The sequence below is a fragment of the Tyto alba genome, unplaced genomic scaffold (genome assembly GCF_018691265.1).
Source record: "Tyto alba isolate M040663 unplaced genomic scaffold, T.alba_DEE_v4.0 Super-Scaffold_1000006, whole genome shotgun sequence".
NCBI classification, from domain to species: domain Eukaryota; kingdom Metazoa; phylum Chordata; class Aves; order Strigiformes; family Tytonidae; genus Tyto; species Tyto alba.
Window position 1 is genome coordinate 18,811,695 of NW_024881272.1, and position 22,725 is coordinate 18,834,419.

A 22,725-nucleotide genomic window follows, 5' to 3' on the forward strand; every position below is an offset into this window, starting at 1 on the left:
CAGTAACTGAGGCAGCAGTGGCAGGTGCTTGTTTCAGCTAAGGATACAGACCTGTCTCCATGGATAACAGAGTATGCTCAGGAGCACCTTTTCCTCCCCTTTCTGCCAGCCTCCACATATGTCCTCACTACCTAGTCCCATAGAGTGTCAGTGGTGCTGAGGCAGCTGCTGTTGCTGCTCTGAGGCTTGAAGGGAGCTGACCCACAGCAGCCAAGCGAGAACAGCACAGTCTCAAAGGATCTTGTGGAACGGGGGCTCTCTCCAATCCATTCCATTGGAGCCATTTCAGTTTGTAGGGAATAATCAAATATTAACTGGATTGCCATGTGTGCTTGCTCTCAAAGCATCACTGAGAGCAAGAAACCTGGCTTCTGTTACCCTCTTCCAGGGAATACATCCCTACTTTGTATTAAGTATCTATTGGGGCAGGCTCTGGGAGACGTGGTTTCCCCACCCAGGTGAGTGTCTCCAATACAAGGCTGACAAGTCAAGCACAAGCCTTCCCACTTGAAAAAAGGACTCAGGTCACACTCCTTACAGAACAGCTGATAATCTCTCCGGTAGGGTGCTAATTCAGGGGGCAAGAGATTCAAGTTCAAATTGCCCCAGGGAGAGGCTGAATACAAGTCTCCTGTACCTTGGCTAAATTGCACCAGCCACGAGACTGAACCACAAAAGTTTGGGAGAGGAATAAGGGCACAGGAACAAGGAGGAGAGACATGCAGAAGGTGGCAGTGCTATCTGATTATTCTGTGAGAAAAACCTGGCGCGAGTGTCCAGTTCCTAGAAAGCAGCAGAGCAAGCGTGGTAAGTAGGTGAAGTAATGCACGGTGTTACACCACCTTAGTCTGATCGCAGCTCTGGATCATGGGAGGTGCTCTCATGGCAGACATCAGATTGCTGACTAGAGTTCAGGGTTACAAGGGATGTGAGGAGAGATTATGAAAGTGGGGAGAGCTGCCTGGACCCATCCCAGACATTTAGGGAAAAAGATAAAAGTGAAAAGCTGCTGCCAAAGTAAAAATCATTTCTCTCTATCACGGGCCCTCTTCAGTGCAATTGTTGAAGAATAAATGGAGAAAGATCATTGAAAGTCAGATAGGAGACAGTGAGAACAGGACTAGTACGTGAGGCAGAAATGTTGGAAAGAAGACAAAGAGAAGGAAACGTAAGAAAGCAACAGGAGTATTGAACAAAGAAAAAGGAAAAGGAAAAACCATGACTGACCAAGACACTTCACCTCTCATTGCCTCAATCTTCTGGCAATAAAATAACAGTAAGAGTATCACGGAGCATTTCAGTGACTTTGAAGTCCATAAATATTTAGGATACATTTAAGTGTCCCGATGATCAGGATTGTGTTGAAAAGAAAGCAGGAAAATTTAAGAGAATGTTCTGACAAGTCTGAAGCACTGCTATCAGGAGGAAAAAAAAAAAAAAAAAAAAGGAACAGAACTTACATGCTTAATTTCATATGTGTAACTGAGTATTAAAATCCACAGCCAAACACACTTGTGCTTTTTAATAGTAGAAAAGATTGCGCCTATTTCAGACCAGCAAGAACACATGGTTTAAGGCACGCAGCCGCTCTTTCTTCAGTAACAACCTACTGTGACTCCTATAATTTATTCCTCCCAAGATTCATTTGAACATCTGCAGTATCATTATTTGAGTTTGTTATACTATTAGCTTTAAAATTTTATAAGCCATACAGTAGGATAGGTGACAAGTTGAAAAGTTAAGGAGGGTTAATTTAGAAGTTTTAAAGCAAAGCTATTTTTGAGTTATACAAGTGCAAAAAAGCATCTGAATCCAAACCTCCATGGTTACATTTAAATAACTCAGAAACTGCTGAAAGGATTTTCTTCGAACTTCACTCAAGATAAATCCCTCTGGGCTAAGAACAAGCATGAGAATTTAACTCAAAAGGTGATTGTTGTCTGAAGGGAGTTTTCTTTCCCCCCTGCCCCTCTTTTTTCCCTCCTTTTGCTTGTTTTGTGTTCAATGTTCTGAAAAAAAAATAAATAGCACTGAAAAATAAGGGTCTGGAGTGTAACTGTTTCATATCCATTTTATCATTATAATAAGAAAAATGCTGTTCGTAAACTACCTTTTTATTAAAACCAGACCCCCTGCTTTCCCTTTAGCCATTACCAGCAGTCTTAGTACCCACCTCTAGCAGGCATTTGAGGATGCTGTAAATGGGTGGCTCAACAGAAAAGTATCAAGCTGTACTCTCAGCCCCATCTGCAGCTTCTTTGCATGTCTCAGCAGCTTGGTGCAGCTATAATACTACCCTAAATGGACAACTGAGGATTCCCCTTAACAGGAAGTCTTTGGAGAGCAGACAATCAGCAGCCCTGCAGCACTCTTTCCTTCGCTTCCCATCCCCAGTTCATGGGAGGTGAAGCATACTCTATACCTGTAGGCTGACCTAAACTAATTTCTTGCTGGTCCTGGATTTGGAAAGCAGAAAGGTAACTGGTAGTCCTGCTTTTCTCAGCTCACTGACTGTTAACTTGATGCGTCTGGCAAACTCATTCAGTCTTCCCCTTTACAGTTGAAACCAAGGGACTCATCTCCTACTCATGTAGCTGTAGGAACCCCTGTAAGTGAAGAACCTGAGCAACGAAGGAGGAAATTTCTATTTTTTTTCTCAAAGTCTTTGAAGCCAGTCCTCTTTAATAGCAGCATCGTGGATCCTGGTAGCCTCATTATCTGGATTTAAAAAACAAAAACAAAAACACAAAAACAAATTAAAAAAACAAAACAAAACAAAACAAAACAAAAAACCAAACCAAAACAAAAGACAGTGGATTTCCCCCCTGCCCCCATTCATTTCAACACCCTCCCACATTTTGTTTTCTACAAATTATCCCAGGGAAAACAAGAAGCTTTCCCTTGCCCTTCTATCCAGGCTTGCTTCTGATTCTATGACAGCACCTCCCACAGTTACTCGCTTATTTGTTTGTTTGTTTGTTTTTCCATTTGCAATTTTTGCCCCCTCCAAAGAGCTGGCTTGCCCAGGGAAATTACAGTAACTTATTTAATTTCAAATGCGTTCAGAAAGGCATTTTAATTGTTCCTTTTTGTTCAGAGCAGCATCCGAATGTGGAACTTGTGAAAAACTGAAGAGGAAGTTTTGGAATATGTTTACTGAAATAATTCACCACATTTAACCCAAGCAACTCAGATATATTCAGAAACAGCTTCCCTTGCCTATCTTCCATATACATGACCTGAATTAAAAGCTGCTTTGGGCAAGGGCCAACTCACTGTTTGTGGCCCTAACACAATGTGACTTGCAAGCTGTGGCAATACTGTATCACCTAGGGATTTGTTGCAGGAGATCCTGGTTTTGGAAACAAAATACATGTTTCCCCGCTGACTGCTAACACTGAACAGTGGGAAGTATAGCTGAAATGGTCATAGAGAGGAGCATCAGGAACCCAAAGTCTTGTGTTCAGTTCTTATTTGTTTTAATGTTGGGGAACTCTGTGGCAACAGATAGAGGGCTTGAAGTTGGTATCAAGATGTGGTAGCTTACAGAGGGATAAGCAGCTCCTGGGAGCTCCCTGCTGTACCACCCTACAGAAGCAGGCAAATTTTGGCAAATGTTGCAAAAACTGAGAAAATTAAAAAAAAATAAATAAAAATATCGCAATATTTAAACAATCAGAAAGCTTTTCAATTCATAAATGTCCCATCTGCTCTCTACCACCAAACTTCTAGGGTATCATTTTTCAGTCAGCACTTGGCACTCAGCACTTTAAGCTGTCTGCTGCTATCTCATTCATACAGCTTTTTCATTGCAGGTCAATATTATCTGACTAGGTTCAGATTAAATCTTAATACACCATTCATCTGGAAAACCCCAACTCCAAGCACATTGAAAAATTGCAAACATAAACAGTGCAGTTTCCATGGATGGTGACGTATTAAAATGTATCCCAAAGGGAAGAGCAGCAGGAAAGAGAGGAAAGTGAAGTTATGATCACAGAAGAGAATGCCTTTCTTTTTCAGATGAGATTTTATGTAAGAGTGAGAAGGAATGTGGCAAAGAGAAGAAGGGTCTGTCTCTTCACTACTGGCTCTGTAGCAAAGATTTTTCACATCAGCCATGGTAAAATTAGGCAGAGCAATAGCAGATCTGAATATTGTACAGGAAGATGTGAAACGAGGAAGAGTTTATTGCAGTTCAAGGATAGCAAATTATAATGAAGGCAAATGGAAAGTAAGAACTGAAACTGGAAGAGATGAGCTGAAGGAACCTAATATTAAACACAAGTTTAAATAATAAAGACAGTCAGAGCAAGCTGAACAGAGAAGGCCCATTTAAAATGTCAAAATATATCTTTAGTTGTGACCACTAAGGTAAAAATAAAGGCAAGGTACATAGAAAAAGCATGAAAGTTGAGGGGTACAAGATTGGGTTCAAGGATATGACTACTGCAAAAACCTGAGACTGAAGAGAAGCTCTTCTGGGAGATGACAGCACTGTCTCTGGTGCTTGTTGCTGCCTTCCAAGTACCCAACGTACTGCTCCATTAGTGAAAGGGATCACAAATTACCTCCTAATCTGTTTAAGCTAAATCAGCCAGATTCATTTCACCTGGTGATGAACACAGATAGGAGCTAAACAGGCTGTCTTTACTTGTAGTGCACTAGGGAATGCTTGCTTGGCCTCTTCCTATAGCAAAGCTCTGGGAAGGAACCAGGGGCAAACAGCAAAACGTGGTGCAGTTTTCAGCTAGTATAATGGCAGCTAGACACTGGGGAGGAAATTTGGTCTAGGAGAACACATGAACATGTAAGACTGGAACCAATCCCAGAGGTGTGGAAGGATGCAAATTTCGTAAGGTTGAATAAGACTCAAGAAAACAGTTATCATCAGCAATACAGGGTGCAAGAAAAGTTCATCTCTCTACATCTCACTGATATGAGTAAGGAACATTTTTAATGTCTTTGCTACTGGTGCAAAGATAATCACTGCAGAGGTGTATCTATGTGCTTAGGAGAAGTAACAGTTACTGGTTGGTTAGTAACTAGCAGGAACCATAACAGAAGAGACTCCTGATGTTACCATCTCTGTTCAATAGAAAACCATAATCTGTGCTACTTAAGCTTCATATACTCAGCATTTACAAATGCCAAGTAATCAAAAATTTTACCAACATAAAAGTGAGCAAAGTTGAAGAGCAACTACACGTAAGGGATCACTAGGACAATATACAGTGGCTTTTGCTTCAGGGTAATAGCTTAATACCTGTGTTCCTTTAGGGACTTGCATCAAGTGAATTGGTACAGTTAGGAAGCACATCAAAAACTGAGCTTGCATATCATTAATTCACCTCTATTATCCAGAGTGGTTCTGTTCTCCAAGGTAGGTAGATCATGGGAAGTTTGTTTTGCTTCAGCTATTGCTATAACAATTCAAAGAGGGGGAACAAGAATTTGGTTCTAAAAATGGATACATTTTATAAATGTTAAAATAATGTCTTAAACTGAAACATAGAAATATTCTTGGTAGCCCCCTCTGTGACGCTCCCTGTAATTATAGCTGAGAATAATCACAAATCAACTTTTTGTAAGAGAGAAGCCACCTCTTCTGCACTTTTAGAGGAACTATAGCTCTAAAACCTTTGTAATTACCTTTATATCTATCTTCCATGTTATCATTTAGATTGAGGCTTTTAATACATGACTCAGTAGGTCTTCTTTTGTTTAGTTCTCCACCATTTATTTCCTTATTTTGGGTGCCTGTCATTCACATTTCTGCAAAGTTCAGCTGAAACCAGTAGTGCCCTGTTCATGTTACTGGTACTTTGCATTGCAAATATTAAGAAGTAGAATTTGCAATCCAAGTCATTCACAGAACATTCTTATACAGCACATAATTTGCCAACAGCTAAATTAATCTTACTTCACAATGTGAGGCTGTGTACATCTGGTTTCTGATACAAAAGTCAGTGGTATAGGGATCATACTAACTCAGACCCAGCTTTTTCAGGTCCATGAAGCTTAGTCATGTACCTGCTAATTTAGAACTCAAACATAAGCAAGAATCTCAATTCTCCTTTTTAAATGGTGTGAAGTTTCAATCCAATTTACCTTGCATAGATGAAAACATAAATCAGTAGCAGGACTCCACTGCACATACTAATTTAATGAGCTTGGGATTTGACCACATGTGTAGATACACTCTGAGAACCTGAAGACCTTTCCCTCCATACTGCATTAGGTCTGGATGCATGGCAAATAACTATCTACAAGCTAAAGGGAGGAGGGAAAGGCCTACCAGTCAGCACCAGGGTCTAGAACACAAGTGTGAGCCACAGGTCAGGGGTCAAGTTCCATCCACAACCTCCAACTGATGATCAGTTGAAGAAATGCTTATGCTGCTGTAAGTAGCACCACAACACAGACAGCAGTCCCAAAACATGTCTCAGAACAATGTCTGGGGTCACCATTGCTCAGCTGGAAAGAGCTTTTCCACCCCTTCCCTCAGTCAGGAGGGAATCCAGTACAACACAGAATATCTGGAAGAAAGCTCCAAGAAGAGGGTGACACGAAAGTTTCCTCAGACCCACATTTTAGCTCATTGCCTGGTGTACCAGAAAAAAAAGCACATTGAGGGGGTTTTGTCTAGTAGGTCGTCAAAGAAGGTGTGTAATGACAAGTCGGTCAGAATGCAAAATGAAGTTGATGATAAAAAGACAAAGGATAAATATTCATGCACAACCACCAAGTGTGCTTTGGCACCATTCGTGCTGCATGACTTTTGCTGATCTGACAAGTCTGTGACCTGAAATACAGACTCCAAAACAGCAGTGTCTCCTCAGCTTCTGTCTCCTCTTTGCCTTGTCCCAAAGACCATTGACCCAGAGGGATGAAGCCTTGCACTTATCATTCTCAGACCTCCGTGTGTCTGAGTCCATTCATAAACAGCTCTCTTCTGCTGAACTAGTCTAAACCAATTCCCTTCATACACTTGTCCAGGCAACAGCACATCAAATCACAAGTTGTTTCAGTTGTGTGAAACAGTGAAAGCAGGCTTCTTTGGACAGACGTTCCTGAGCAGGTAATCTCAAAAACATGACTACCAATGCCAGCTATCTTTGGCTTCACAGAGGCAGTTAAGGTAAAACTGGGAAAAAGCAGAATAAAGCTAATGAATCAGGGTAGGGTACAGAAAAACAAAATGTTGCTGGAACATTAATTCATCATTCACTACAAAAGCAGAGATTGCAAGACACATTCAGATAGCACTACTACTGGTCACCTCTGGTTAGGCTCCTTCCTATTTACTACCAGAATAATTAAATCTAGGCCAGATTTTGCTTAGGTGCCAAAGGAAAAAGGAAATTATGTTAACAATCTCTGTGAATCGGAACAACAGAATTAGTAACGATCTTTACACTTGAAATTTATTTTAAAAGTGTGTTTAGCTTAGCTTATCAGATCAAGCTTATTAAAAAATCAAAAATCAGAAGTCCTGTGATGTGCAAACAAGTTACAATGAGAGTGAAAAGTCAGCACATCTCCAGCCTTTGGGATGGGAGGGCCATCTGCTATCAACATTTAGGAAACGTACTTTGTGTGGAAAGTTTCCTTGCAGCCTCAGGCCTTGTCCTAGTAATTGAGTTTAGCTCTTAAGCTCTTGTTCTATCCATAAGTCTAGTTCAGAGCACCTCAAATCTAGGCCTTGCTTAGGGCCCTAGCATACTATCCTCTAAAAGGGGGTAATCCTCTATGCTGGGGTGTCTTGGTGGAGTCATCCTGAGATCAAAAGAACTTTGCACAGGCACAGAAGTCCCTTCTGATAGGTCTCAGATCATAATATAAATAAACCTTGTCCAGAAAATACACACACAGGTTTTCTTCCTTTAAGAAAAGCCAGCAGAAATAATTTGATTTTATTTTTTTCTCTCTCTCTTAGCTATACGGGAGTGTCATTTATTTTTGCATATTTTCATTATGCAAAGTCACACAGGACCCAACAGTGCAAGTATCCCCTTCATTCTGCTGGTGTTTGGTGTCTTATTAGAAATGTTATCAGAAGGTAAACATAACACACAGGCAGGTTTGATGTGGAATAATGAGGTTTTAGTACCATACCATGACATGTCGGCAACTCAGAAATGTTTTAACAGGTTAAAACTATTTTTGGTCATTACAAAGAAGCTGAAAGGAGAAGCATCCCCTCAAGCTGACAACATACATTTTATACAGAAAGAGACAAGATATGAGACCATGAAAATTGCACAGACACAAATATTTGAGATGTAACTGAGAGGCAGAAAAATATATTAAAATGATCACTGATTGAGCAACATGGAAAGAATTCTCTTAGCAGGAAAAAACATTTTCACAGGTCTCTCAGAAAGCACAACAGATGCCATTTTTGTGACAATATTTAACACTTCCACCTGAAATTTTAAAGCCACTTCTGGATATTGATGACTGTCTCTTTTGATATAGCTATTATTGCTTTTTTTACAGATAGAGAAATCAAGTTTCTGGAATGACTAAGAGACTTTCCTAAGGTCAAACAGTAAGTCAGGGACAAAGACAGAAACAGTCTAGTTGTCCCCAATCTTATTCTCAATTCGCCCCACTAACAGATTGTACAGCCATGAAAAATGATCTCTTCCCTGTGAAAAGGTAGGTTTCGCAAGGAAAATAACAAGTTCCACCTGTCTCTCCAGCTGATATTAGCAATAGTGAAAATTTCATTCTGCAGAAAAACTGCCGATGCAGCACTTGTAAAAAAACTCCAAATTCATGTGCAGATCAGAAATTGCCGGCACGCTTTCAACAGCTGCAACTACCACACACTTTCAGAGAGTCATTTGAACTCATCAGATTTGACTCTGGGCTAGGCAGCAAAGCCCAGGTGGCTTGGTTGTACATAAAGCCCTCATGCCTCATGTGGGGTGAGGCAACGTGAGATTGGGGCCCCGCAGATTTGTGCAGGCCCCAAGTTAAGATGAGGCACACCAGTGCAGCAGCCCCACCGGCCCTCCCACAGTGCCGGTAAATGGAGGACGCTGACAGGACGTACACACGTGCAAATGTTTAAATACTCATTGTTGGGGACTACAGGAAAGCCTACGATAGACATTTCGCCTTGGGATGTTTTCTCTATTGCAAAAAAGCAATAAAAATATGTGCTACTCTGCGGGCTCTTTCTTTGCTTAACCAACCCCTTTATTATTATCCAGCTTCCCTCAGAATATACCCTTTCTCTCAACAAACCTGTACTGCTCCAAAGGGCAAAGCTCAGGCCTCAGGCAGGGGTTGTTGACACGCGTTTTTTCACTTGCCTCACTTCTTTCCACTACAGGTCACACCAGGATGGATTTGAGGGTGTCCACCACAGGCCCGTACAAAGCTGACCCCTTCAGCTGTGTCAGGTAACCCCTGTGCACAGGCTGGCAGCACAGGCCGCGAGCTGCGCCATGTCCGCAGGCAGCCCCACAGCCCAGCCTGCGGCGCTGGAAGCATGCAGGGCAAAAAGGCTTTCAGGAGTGCTAGCCGTCCACATCCCCAGCAGAAACCAGCCAGAGGAAGCTTGGAAAGCCTGGCCTTTTTATTCTCCAGAATTAAGACCTTGATTAGCTGCTGGCGCAAGACCAAAACTCCATCTGAAATGCTTTAGACAACCCATCTGCGCTTGGTTTGGGAGTCTGAGGAGCGCGTGCTGTGGCCCACTCCTTGCCGGTGCCAGGCAAAAACAAGGCAGAAAGACAGGGGTGAGGAGCTGGGTGGGGAGGAACACTCCTGGGCCCCCACTCTCTCAGAGGAGCGCCTTCATCTCCACACCCATGCCTGCACACCAACACCTTGCGTGGGGCCCTCCAGGCTGCCCCAGGTGTGTGTGTCCGCCAGCCTGGCCTGGCCCAGGGGCTCCCTGGCCACCCTGGGGGTCACAGGCTGGGTCCTGGCAGCCCCTGTGCTTGAGCTGGAGCCTGGCCTCTGCTCCTCCTGCACCCGCTGGGGCAGGGCCCACAGCTGGCCATGGCCATGGGGCCCTTCCCTTCCCTCTCCCCTCTCCTTCCCCAAACCCCAGTGGTCCTTCATGAGTTCCTGCACCTCGTGATAAATTTCATAATTATTCAGCCCTTACTACCAACACCGAAATTCATCACTCAAAGCAAATTAGCCGAGATTCATTAGAATAAGACATCTAGTAGGCACATGTACTTTATTAGCCTCTTACACCAATAGTTTTAATTAGGTACATATTTCACAGCTCTAGAGCTACTCGAGTGAAGGGCTGCTTTTATCTCTTTTATTTACAGTAACAAGCTATCAAACAAATACCACCATAATTAAACTCAGATGCAAAAAAAAAAAAAAAAAAAAATTACTAACAGTGACCTACGCAAACCTCAGGCTTGGTCAACTCGGGATATTTAATTAATGAACAAAATACCCCTCAGCCAGGCAGGACACCGGGGCAGGGCAGCACCCGCCCTTTCCCCTGCCCCTGGTCTGGCAGGCCCTTCCTCCATGTCACCTTCAGGTAGGGGAGGAGAGCTCTCCCTCGGATAGATACCGTCGTGATGAGAAAAGTGATTAAAATCCAGAACATTTCTAAATTATTAATGAGGAATTTAAATGATGTTATAAAAGAGGGAAATACGGGCGAAAATGTTACACATTCATGGAATTTTTACTCATGCATAATAATAAGTTGAAAACACTTTAGTTATAATACTTCCTAAATTAAAGGACGGGGGGTGGTGGTGGTGGGAAACTATGTGTTTCTCGGGCCCGCCCGCCCGCCCGCCACTCGGCGATCAAGGGCGCCACCTGCCGGGCACTGCGGCGAAGCGCGCCCGCCGCCGCCGCCCGTCGCGGGGGCCCAGCGGCGGCGGCCGCGGCGGCACGGAGGGAGGGCCCGGCCCCGGCGGCACGGAGGGCCCGGCCCCGGCGGCACGGAGGGAGGGCCCGGCCCCGGCGGCACGGAGGGCCCGGCCCCGGCGGCACGGAGGGAGGGCCCTGCCCCGGCGGCACGGAGGGCCCGGCCCCGGCGGCACGGAGGGAGGGCCCTGCCCCGGCGGCACGGAGGGCCCTGCCCGAGCCGAGGGGCCTCGGACCTGCCTGTCGCAGTCTCACCAGTGGGTGAGCCGCGGGGCTGTGGTGTTACTCCCACCGCCTTACACTGTGTCACTTGCTTTCTCGAATACGGTGTAAAGACAGGCTTTTAACTTTACAGGTGTTAACAAAGCCCACTTGGTTGGCGAGAGCACCTTGTCTGCATACATTTAACCGCTCTGTCAACCTTATGAAGCCAGTGCTGCTCTATGCTGTAAATTTGCTAAAAATATATGATATTGCAGAGCATAATAATGTGTAAAGAGCCTCTCTGTGCCCCCTTGCGTATGCTGAGTCTGATGTGCTCCCCGGGCAGTGTAGCGGGCTGCTGCTGCTGCTGCTTGGGCCCACCAGCTCCTCAAGCCTGGCAAGGGTATCAGTGTGCTCCCACCTAAAACCCTGCAGAGCTGGCTGATTTTGCATCTTTGTGAACAGAAACAGCAGTTGGTACCGAGAGAACAAAAGGTTTCCCCGGGTCAAGGCTGCAAGAGGCATGTACCTCACATAGCTATATTTTTGTCTAAGTGTCTATGCATTCTTTTCAGTAAAGACTTCCCACATTGTCTCTCTAGACTCCCCGTACCCAAGTGCTGTTTGTGTGATCCATAGAGCCACACAACACTTGAGGGTCCCATCTCTAAAGACCTATTTAAGGTTTTATATAGTCAAGCAGTCATTTGTACCATCTACCACAAATTCCATGCATCATTTGCCTTTCCCACGGTTGGGGGAGAAACCTGCAAGCCCACAAAAGTAGCAGTCACTTGGGGACAACCTTAGCCACAAAGTCTCTCGGACCTGCATGTCCCTCCGTCTGAATTCCTTGGGGACATCCTGTACTTCCAGGTGCCTTTCAGTCCGATAGAGCTGTTTTTGGTAGCTCTGCGAAGCAGAGAGCCACCATCTGATTACAGCGGCAGCAAATAAGGCAAGAACAATCCCGGGCTATTCTGGACTGTAAGATCTATGCAAATGCTGCAAGTCCTGCTGAATGCTAACTGGCAGCTTGCACCAATTACTGAGTAATGGGCTCTCCACATGCCCCTTTACTTAATAAGTAGATACGATCTGCACTCACTTTTGGAGCTAAGTTGTCTCTGGTTGTAACACCAACTGAATGCTATGCAGTGGGCTAGCCTCACAGTGACTAAAGCTCAGATCGTTATAGAGAAGTCTCAACCAAAAGAAACTGCCACACTCTTCTCAATTGGAGTAGATGAAATAAAGGCTCTTGGACACAGTTCCTACCCAGGAGCTTGCCAGACCCTAATAATTGCAACATGCTGTGATTCTAAAACAAATGTGTCATGGAGAGATACCCAGGCTAATTTTGAGGGAGGTAAATTTGCCTGGATGAAACTTCATTAGCACAGTGTTATTTCTTCCACTGCTCCAGCTGCTTCTGGTCCCTTTCTCTGTGCCACTGCGCAGAGCACGCTTGCTATAGTGAGCCACAGAGCCATGGTCCCTCTGCATAAAGGCAGTGAAATTCAGATCAGAAACAAAAAATTCTGCTTTCTTTCCACCTTTGCTTTCTATGAAGTCTTCACTGATCACATTCTCATTATTCACTTGCTTGGACAGCACTACCTAAAATTTTAGCTGAATTTTGAGCACTGTGGCTCCTCCACATTTTCTGCCACAGGAGAACCCATTCCCTGTCTTTAGCTAGATGGAGATGCAAACAGAGTTTCACTGAATGCTCGAGTTCCACATTTTCTTCCTACATCTTCAAAGGAATATACTGAACAGAAGATAACAGAGAAGATCCCTGTGAAATCATGGTGCACAAAGAAGTTACTGCCAAATAATCCCAAAGCATCTGAGATAGTTTCCACAAAGAAAGCAGCAGGGACTCCTAAAACACAGTTCCCATACAACCTTATTAGGAATGTGACACCATTACTTTCACAGCTAACGCTATGAAAGGCTGCTGAAATGTTCAAAGGAACTTTGGTAGGTTTATTTTTCTCTTCAGAAAACAAGTTATCACTAAAGGCCTTATAAAAAGTAAGAAATTTTCACAACCTTGAGTCTCTACAGGCAGCAATTACATGCAAAATGTTGTGCCCAGTGTATATCCTGTAGCTGTTTTACATTTTTGACACCGGGAGGAGGGCATTTGTAGCCCAGGTAGTTAGCATCAGATTATTATTTAATGCAACCACCTGCATGAGTGCAATGCTGTGACTGAGACTTTTACATGGATACAATTCAGTGAATTTAAAACCATGATTTCTGCAGCAGCCATGATTTGCACCCTGAGTACTATGGACTATCTGACAGTATTATAGACAATAAGCCACCTCTGTGTGTGACAGAAGAAAGAAACCAGCCACTGTACTGAAGGCCAACTGAAGTTTTAGGTGCCCTAAAAGACACATAAATTCCAACTTCATGGGTTTATTACCATACACTAAACTGATGTGGCCATCTTTATCTAAAATTACTCTCTTCCTTATTTTGTATATACATGTGCAACACAGTGAAGTAATGATGGCTGTTCCATACTCCTTCCCCATCATGTATTTTGGGTCTGTGTCTTGGCATCCTGTTAAATGTAGTTACTAGGATGGAATTTCCTTTGGTGTTAGTTTTAAAGTGCATATAGGAGGTGGAAAGAGAGCCCACTGACTTGCACTAGTTCATTGTATGAACCAGGCAGTAAATACAGATGTGGAACTCCATATTCATGTCTCAGCACGGGTATCTCTTCAGTGTCACACCTGCAGGTATTTATGTGATCGCACACTGAAATAAACGCAGCATGTGTGGGTGTGTAGAGCTGCACCTGTACATACAATGAGACATTCAAAGAAATCCAGTAAGTTTTGTTGCAATCCCACTTGTCAAAAACATTCACGTGCACTTTGTCCTGCGTGGTCAGTAGCCTCATCCCTGCTGCTGAATCTTTCTCTGGGCTGGGCTGGATTGCCCTACGTACCCATCTCCTTCCCTCGTCACAGAAAGAAAACCTCTCTTACTTTGTCACTTCCTCACTGCTTTCATTCTAAAGGCCAAATCCTGTGAACCATCTGCCTGAACAACTTTTGTTGAGCTTAAAAGTTGCTGGAACTGAAACTGGGCACAGAAGGCAATTTGCACGCCCTTTGGGTCTGCTTATTTGCCTGCTTCATAAAGATCATATGAAAATTAGATCATCTAAAAGATCCCTTTTCCTATAAGGTAGCTACTGACTGGTGAATCCTGCTCTGGCACAGAAATATTATACATCCTGGGATGGGTTTTGAGAACCCTCTTTCAGCCAGTGTGTCATGGTTTAACCCCAGCCAGCAGCTAAGCACCACGTAGCCGCTTGCTCACTCCTCCCCACTGCTATTGGGATGGGGAGGAGAATCAGAAAAAAAGTAGAAGTAGTGGTTGAAATAAGAACTACTTAAGAAAAAAATGAAATAAAATCAAATAATGACAAAATAATAATATTTAATAATGATTTAATAAAATTATTATTGTTGGTTTGTTGTTATTGTTATTATTGCTATTGTTATTATTGCAATAGCAATAATAGTAATGAAAAGGAATATGACAAAAAGAGAAATAAAACCCAAGAAAAGACAAGCAATGCACAATGCAATTGCTCACCACCTGCTGACCGATGCCCGAGCAGCGATCCGCCCCTCTTGGCCAAGTCCCCCCAGTTTATATACTGAGCGTGACGTCCTGTGGTATGGAATATCCCTTGGGCTAGTTCGGGTCAGCTGCCCTGGCTGTGCTCCCTCCCAGCTTCTTGTGCACCTGCTCGCTGGCAGAGCATGGGAAACTGAAAAATCCTTAGCTTAGGATAAGCGCTACTTAGCAACAACTAAAACATCAGAGTGTTATCAGCATTTTCCTCACATTAAATTCAAAACACAGCACTGTACCAGCTACTAGGAAGAAAATTAACTCTATCCCAGCTAAAACCAAGACACAGTGAAAGGACACAAACCTAAAAACTCATGGTTTATGTGCAGTGTAGAGTCTAGTACTTAGTCTATTAAAAATACTATTACCTCACTCATAGAGCACAAGGAACACAGACATTGTTCTTGTTTTTCAGAGGGGGAAACTGAGCCAAGGTATCCAACTAAATTGCCCAAATAAGCATCAAACATTAGGCTAAATTTTGGAATATCTCTACTTACCTGGAATTTCAAACTGTGAAGTAATTTAAAGCTCCTTAAGACTGAACAATTGCTTGCCAGGAATGGTTAAGCAACCTCATCATTGGTGGTAACTTAGGGTACAAGAGAAAAGACAGAAAAATTAAATCATTATTGCTATACAGATATGCAGAAGTGCTGTAACCACTGGACATTGACTTAGAAACATTTGGACTTCGTCTTGTAGTTCAACCCCACCATAAAGACATGGAGTCTGCATATCTGTGCACATTTTAAGGAAAAAGGAATAATAAGAAATATAAATTACTTTTTCACACTTTACAACCAGACTCAGCATTTCCTAATGGAAACTGTAGAAGGAGAAATTTGGCATAGTCTTTAGGCCAAGGTGCTGTGAGTAGAGAAACAAATTACACTCTGATTTTTGCTTGTAACTGGCTAAATCAGTCAATCATTCCATGCCTTAGTTAACACATCCATATCACGGGTATTCCAATAACTCTAATATTTCCTTCTACCAAAAAAAGATGTCCTCTCTTTGCCCAGCCATATACTGTGTTTCCCCTTCCTTTCAGATGGATGGTTTGGTGAAAGAGAGATTTATTTTATGACATTTACTGCATTTGTTGTGCTGACATCATAGAGTCAACGAGAACAAGTATTTATACTTCTATTATGCCTTCATTGAACTGAACAAGGTGTTCAACAGGACATTTTAATTATAATCCCACTTCTAACAGCGTGAGTAAAGGTGTTTAAAAAACACAATCAAGCATGAAATAGAACAGTAAACATGCCATTTCAATTACAAAATTATGTATAAGCACATCCTTGCACAGCACAACATTTGAAGACTGAAAGAAATGCTAAAATTCTATCTGAAACCCTGGGAGGTTTTGTGCACAAGGTTGAAGGAGCTGAAATACTCTCTCCCCACTCTTTTGTGCACTCACATTGAATTTTTGACTCCAGAGGGAAACTCATGAAGTCCCAAACTGTCAATTTTTGTACAGATTTCCATGGAGGGAGACTAGCCACAAGCTTTTGTTGTGTTTCAGTGTCATGTCAGACACTCGTTCTGTTTGGGGACCTCTTTTTTACTTCTCAGCCCAATGGTGCTGAAATTGAAAAGCAAATGCACTGGAAGATCATGGCATTGTTATCCACCACCATCCACCTGTACCAGTACAAACTATTCTCCAGCAGTGGCGTAAATACTGTGTCATGTTTATAGATACATGTGACCCACCAGAAACTCCTGGACATCTGCGGTCCTTCTGGGCACAGCAGGATACTAGGCTGCTCTGTAAAGTGCTGTAAATCCCCCGGGGCTGCCAGGAGGGAGGATTACATCACTCACTCAACACCACTATACTGTGGACTTCTCCAAGTCCCTGGTTCAGGGAACTGATGCAATATATTGTTTTACAGCAGACACTCAGGGGAATGTATTGAACTCCAAAATTGCATTCTGGAAACAGTGGGAGCTGCCTTCGCATTGCAGAGACACTCACTCCAGGAGCTTCTGAGCAAGTAAATGATGCCTCAATTTGGCAAGGTCAATCCTCTTTCCAGTGAATCGACACACACTGCTTAAAATAATACTACAAGGTTGTCACAGAAGCCTGGTAGTTGTGATAGACTGCTTTTCAGTGTTGTAGGCAAGAGGGAACATTGGTGCTCCAGTGGTTAGGGCTGGGGACAGGACAGGGGCTCTGTCCCTGGGGAGGCAAGCGTGCCAGGAAAGGGCAGCTGAGGTGGGAAGGTGGGAGATGGGGCTAGACTCACTAGCTTTCTGCAGCCAGACAGGAACATGAACAAAGGCAGCTGCTAGGTGTGACTTTCTCCTGGCCTTCAGGCAAATCCTCTCTCCAAAGTGGCAGCACAATGCTCACCTACTTCTCCAGCACTCTGGAAGCACTTATCAAACAGACAATGAGGCCACAGTCACTCTGCTGCCCTAAATAATTTCCTGCTTGGCCAATGTGTAGAGCCAGTTCCCATGGGCACATATCAGAAAGACCTGGGCACAGCACTGTCCCACTAAGCAAAGATGAAACCTTTTATTTTCTGCATGTGATATCGCTGGGTGCTTCAGGATCAGTTGGCAATGTGGTGAATATTCTTACCAAAGCACAGCCAAACAACCTCAGCCTGTCCTCCACAGCTCTTGGGGTTGCCTCACAGCCCCAGAGAAGAGAAAATTGGAACAACTCACATTTCTGCCATGCAGATTAGGCTTGAACCAATGCTGGAAGCATTAAGTTCCCAAAGACATCTGGAAATCATAATGTAAAATCTGGTGCTATCTCGTGATCTGGACTATTATCTTTTCCACAAACCATACTGTTCCATTTAATAGACTATGTGATTGTCTGTGGTATTGAATCATCTTCTAGAAAATCTCACCTGGAAATTACTGTTATTGTGATTTGAAATTAATAACTTTCTCCAGAATTTTATGGCCACTTAGATGAACCTGTAAATACAGCAGATAATTAGGTGAAGTATATAAGAATCAGCATTTAATCATCTGCTAAGCATACATGTAAAGCATTTAACTGACAAGAAACTATATTGGCATCTGTAGATATTTAATAGCACAGACAGCATTAAAAAGTTTGACTGTTATCCCTTTTTTGAAATACAGTTTGTTACTCTCTCACTAGCCTTTCAGAACTGAAGGAAAAACTCGGCATATTTTTTCCGTTTCTGGAAGAACCTGTCTTTTTCAAAATGCCAGAGCACCTCATTAGTGGAAGCCTTGGTTAGCTTGTAGATAGCTGGCAGAGGTGTTTTGTTGTGCTTGTTTCCACTTCGTTTTTCCATGCTATTATGAGTAAGTAGAAGTAAAAGCATAGTTTTCATTGCCTTTAATGGGAGCAGAATCTGCTTTTACTTCATAGCTATTTCCATTCTTCTCCTGGCACTACACAGAAATGCATGTGAGTTGAGACGCAGCAGTGAGGTGACTTGTCAGTGAGGGTTCCAAAAGCCAACACTAAATGCAGATAACATATTTTTGACTAGTTATGCACATTTACAGGCCCTGACAGAAATTTAAGAGACGCACTATATGGAGAAGTCATTAACTGAGATTTAAATCTGGGAAATACAGGAAATATGGGAAAACCTAAAATTTAAGGCCCACGTTTAACATCTCTTTACTTCAAGCAAATCAGCAAATGGGGCAAGACTGTGAAGTTCATTAATACTAGAAGAAACAAACATGAGACCTACCTGATTCCTGCATCTTCTTGAATCTACCACTTTTGTTAGAGGAAAACCATGCTGCTTTTGCTGTATTTCAGAACTGCTGGAGCCAGTTCAGGTCGTCCCCAGCTTCTGGAAAATCAGGCTCCAACCTCTACAACTGAACAGATCTACAGAAGGTTCTCCATGGGTTTCTCACCACCAGATACAACTCAGGACATAAATAGAAATTAGGTTCATAACTCGTTAGTCCTGAACAGTTATGAGAAGTAATGATGCATAGGAAGGAAAACATCTCATCCGATGAAGAAAACATAATTTTCACGGTCAATTTTAGAAAGCCACATGTTTTTATCTGCACATTCACCACAGAAGCAGGCAAGGAGCTTGGCATTTGAAAGGTCAGATTTTAAATTGAAGCCATTGTTCAAACATCTTCCTTTGCAAAGGGAATCGGAAACAGCCTGGGTGAAGACAATCTGAGTCTGACTCCCAGCTCCCTGTCTGGCTCCCCTGTGCAATTCAGGAGTGGTCACAGGGCTGGTCTACCTGTGCCTGCCTCCAGTAGGTGTGTGCTTCTCTTCCCCAGGCATGAGCATGCCCAGGGATGAAGCCTGTGCAGGAGGACTTCCTGACCACAGCTGCTGGGCATTGCTGAGCCCCGAAGCCCGATCTGTGGCCTCCTCAGCCACCAGCTAGGACACCGTGCACTGCTTTGGGGTTGGGCACCTGGAGCACCAGCCAAGCTCACAGATGGAGAGGGAGTGGAGAGTGGTGACACCAGCTCATCAGCAGGCCCATGGGTTGTCAAGACCTTGCAGGCATAAAGGCAAAGGAGAGTGAAAAGGAGGTAGCTGAGAGATGATACAACTGCTTTGCAGAGCACAGCCACAGCAGGAGCTGTAATCACAGAGAAAACAGAGTGTCTCTCTGAAACACTATTTCTGCTTTATCGTGTAAATACAGGAACTATGACTTCATGTCTCACACTTCAAGAGACGTACTCCTGGGCTTCTTTTCTTCCATATCAGAGCTCAAAGAAATCCAAAATGTGTCTATTTCAGTTCTGGCTCGAGGTTAATCTCTAGAAACAAGTAATGTAACATTTCCATCTATCTTTTCTACTCTCTTGGCGGTTTTAATTATACTAATATGCTATGACAATTTAAACAAGACACATCTCAGCTTCTGGCCTGCTCTGTAATGGTTCAGCTGCTACATGTGCTTCAGCATATTTTGCTCAGACAGGCTGCTGCTGGAGGCAGGGGGGAAGCAGAATAGAGCCCTTCTGTCATGAGAGATTTCATTGCACTGATCATTGTATGTTTGACAGATTCTTTGTCAATGTCAAGTGTCTTTTGTGGTTAAGCCCAGTAAAGCTAAAACAAAAGGTCTCCTAGATATTAGATATATAGTGACATTACTGAATTCACTTGGAGGCAGTAATTTTTTGTCAGCCTATGAAAAGAAAAATGGAGCTAATGGGAAAACAAAAGGAAGATGCCAGCATGCCTTTTTAGCTATTTTTGTTTATGTCAGACATTGTGATTGACATCTGGCCCAGAACAACCCTTCAACCATTGAGGCTGGTGTCATGAAACAGAACAAAGAGCAATTGCCAGCCAAGAAAACACCACTGGCTCAGAAAGCACTGCTTTTTGTTTATTTTCTTTTAAGTGTTTCATTTTCAGTAATCAGTATCATTACACAAAAGTAGTTTGCTCACATGCACCCCCCACTTACTAATTGGACTTTTAAGTTTCCTTCGTGTTTGCTTTCTTCCTGCCTGCTTGAATGGCACTGGAGTGCTGGCTTGGTTGGATGACAGTCTGTCATAACAGTGATGTTTGAGGTTAGTGAAAACTGACGTGAAAAATACAATCCACTGGCCTTTAACTGAAATAGCAGCTCTGGTTTTTGTGGAGTTGGCAGGCAGCATTTTTAAACCCCTTTCACAGTGAAGGCAGTTACAACATGTTCTTTCTCTGTATCAAGCAGTTCCATCATGAAATACATTATCTACGTCTGTTGACATATCAGGATATTGCCTTTGAAGAGCAGTTTGCTGTTTCTTGTGTGAGCACTTCTCTTGTTGAAGTGCCCTAAAAGGGTTAAGGGAATTTCGTGGCCATTCTCCAGGGCCAGGCCAATTACAAAGCTTTAAAAGTTGTTTAAGACTGATTTTTGGGAAATATCAGTGACCCAGAATAGGTTCTTCAGACATACAACACTGGGGAGTCTTTGTTACCAGTGTTCTGTAAGTGCTGTAGAATTTCAGAGACTTGGTCAAAATTATATATCAGCAGAAGGAGATTATTCCTTAAATTTCTAACTTCATCTTGAAAGTAAAATGCTGAACATAACAATAACAAAAGAAGACTTTTCACAAGATGCGAGCAAGACAGTCCATCAGCCACATCCCTCCATGCAGTTATATGCTGAAATGATATCAGAACCCTCACCTTACCAAAAAAGATCTTAATCACTTAAAGAATTCTAAGGAAGGTGGTTCTCGAATGCATCACCTGTGTTGGAGCAAAACATGCTTGCACCTTTTTATAGGGTACCTTTCAGTATTGAACACTGGGGTATATTCTCCTGTAGAAGCACACACTTAACTCCCTTCAGCATTAATAGTAGATATGCTCATACATCGAGTGGAGAATTTCTCTCTGTCTCTTTGCACAGTGCTTTAAAAAGAACTTTGAAGAAATTGAGAAAAACAGAGAGAGCAGTATATTAATTTTAGGGAGATGAAAGCAGTACATGTCATTCCTAAATTTCATGGAAAATGTACCGTTAGTAACAAAGATGAGTAGAAAATTTCAAAATCATTTTGAGCAGCATTAAAATCAGTCTTCCCTGATTTTCTGTTTTCCCCTTCTTTTCAAAGCACATACATTAAACTCATTTTATGCTTATAATGTATATAATGATTCTAGACAACATAAGAAGGACACTGGGATTCTTCCTATTTCAGCGTATAAAGTGGCAAGCCAATTTATGCAGCTTAAACCATTGCTAAAGAAGATGTATCAAAAATTGCCTGTGATCATTACAAATAACAGCCTGAAATGTTCACAAGAAGCTGTTTGCTTATCATATTTTCATTAAAACATCTTTTCACCTGCTTTGCTTTTCCCATGCCTGTAACCTGCATTGTAATCAGTCTTATTAACTGAGAACATAAATATGATTTATTATGGTCTGATAATGGAAGCTGCATGGACCAAGAGAAGGGATATATTGTCCTTTGATAAAATGGCTCTTTTCTCTCAAATAGAGCTCTATCATGAGAGCATGCAGAATGTAGTGAGTGATTATTTCCTGAGGGTGAATGATGGCAGAACCCTACAGAAAATCTTGTTGGCCATGACAGCCTCCGAGTGTCCCCAAATCTCACTGAGTTTGACAACCTGCAGACACTTTTGATGAACTGTATTCTTCTGTCAGAGACAGCCTGTCTGGGAGGAGAAAAGGGAACCTTTATCGTCTGATCTGCTATTATTGTCTTGATCTTTTATAAGCAATCTCTAATGCACATGAATATAATATCCTTTCACACAAGTGCCAAACATAATAGAAATGTAGTTAAAGGACCCTTTTCCCGGTTATGTAAATGTCTTAATACCATAATTAGAAAAGATGGTTTGTGAATGATAGCGGTAAGGAAAGGGTAATCAAAATGTTTTAACATTATCTTTCTGTTTTAAAGACCAAAATCTGTGATAAATAGCATTTATGGTAGATATGGGGAACCAGCTTATGCTGAAGCTTTTACCTAAAAAAGAATAGTTTTGAGCGCAAAACTGGTGTTATATTTTCATAAAACACATAAATGGCAGCTGGTCTTAAGCCAGGAATGATTACTGGCAGATATGATTTAAAGAAAATGAGTATTCCACTCAAAATCTCTCCATGGCTGTTATAGAAAGAACAAAGCGTTATTATTAAGTAGTGTATTTGGACAAAGGGGTGTTCAAGACCAACTAAAGTTCGCCAACAAATCTCTCTTTTATCTATGTCCAGAAGAACAAGCATAACAAAATCTTTTTCAATTAACAGCTGTACACATTAGCAAAACACCCGTCTTTCTCAGCTCGAGCAGTCTGGCTTATTTATCACAAAAAATGAAATGTTTGGGGGGAACATTTCCAAGTTGCCCAGTAAAAGCAGGATACTTGATTTTTCATTAACCTTTTGACATCTGGATCTGGGATGTCCCAATATTAACTACTAATGGTCTTTTGCATTACCAGTTGGTGTTGAGAGAAGTCCCAATTGT

The 22,725-nt window shown here is 42.5% G+C and overlaps 1 long non-coding RNA gene across 1 annotated transcript; it reads right to left on the reverse strand.

The window, feature by feature from the left end:
- Positions 1 to 2,053: 2,053 nt before the first annotated feature.
- LOC116963559 lies at positions 2,054 to 19,133 on the reverse strand. The gene is made up of 4 exons (XR_004408273.2): positions 18,468 to 19,133; positions 17,637 to 17,706; positions 15,249 to 15,340; positions 2,054 to 2,718 (listed from the first exon to the last, which is right to left on the reverse strand). It is a non-coding gene; the product is annotated as an uncharacterized LOC116963559 (long non-coding RNA).
- Between the last annotated feature and the right edge of the window lie 3,592 nt (positions 19,134 to 22,725).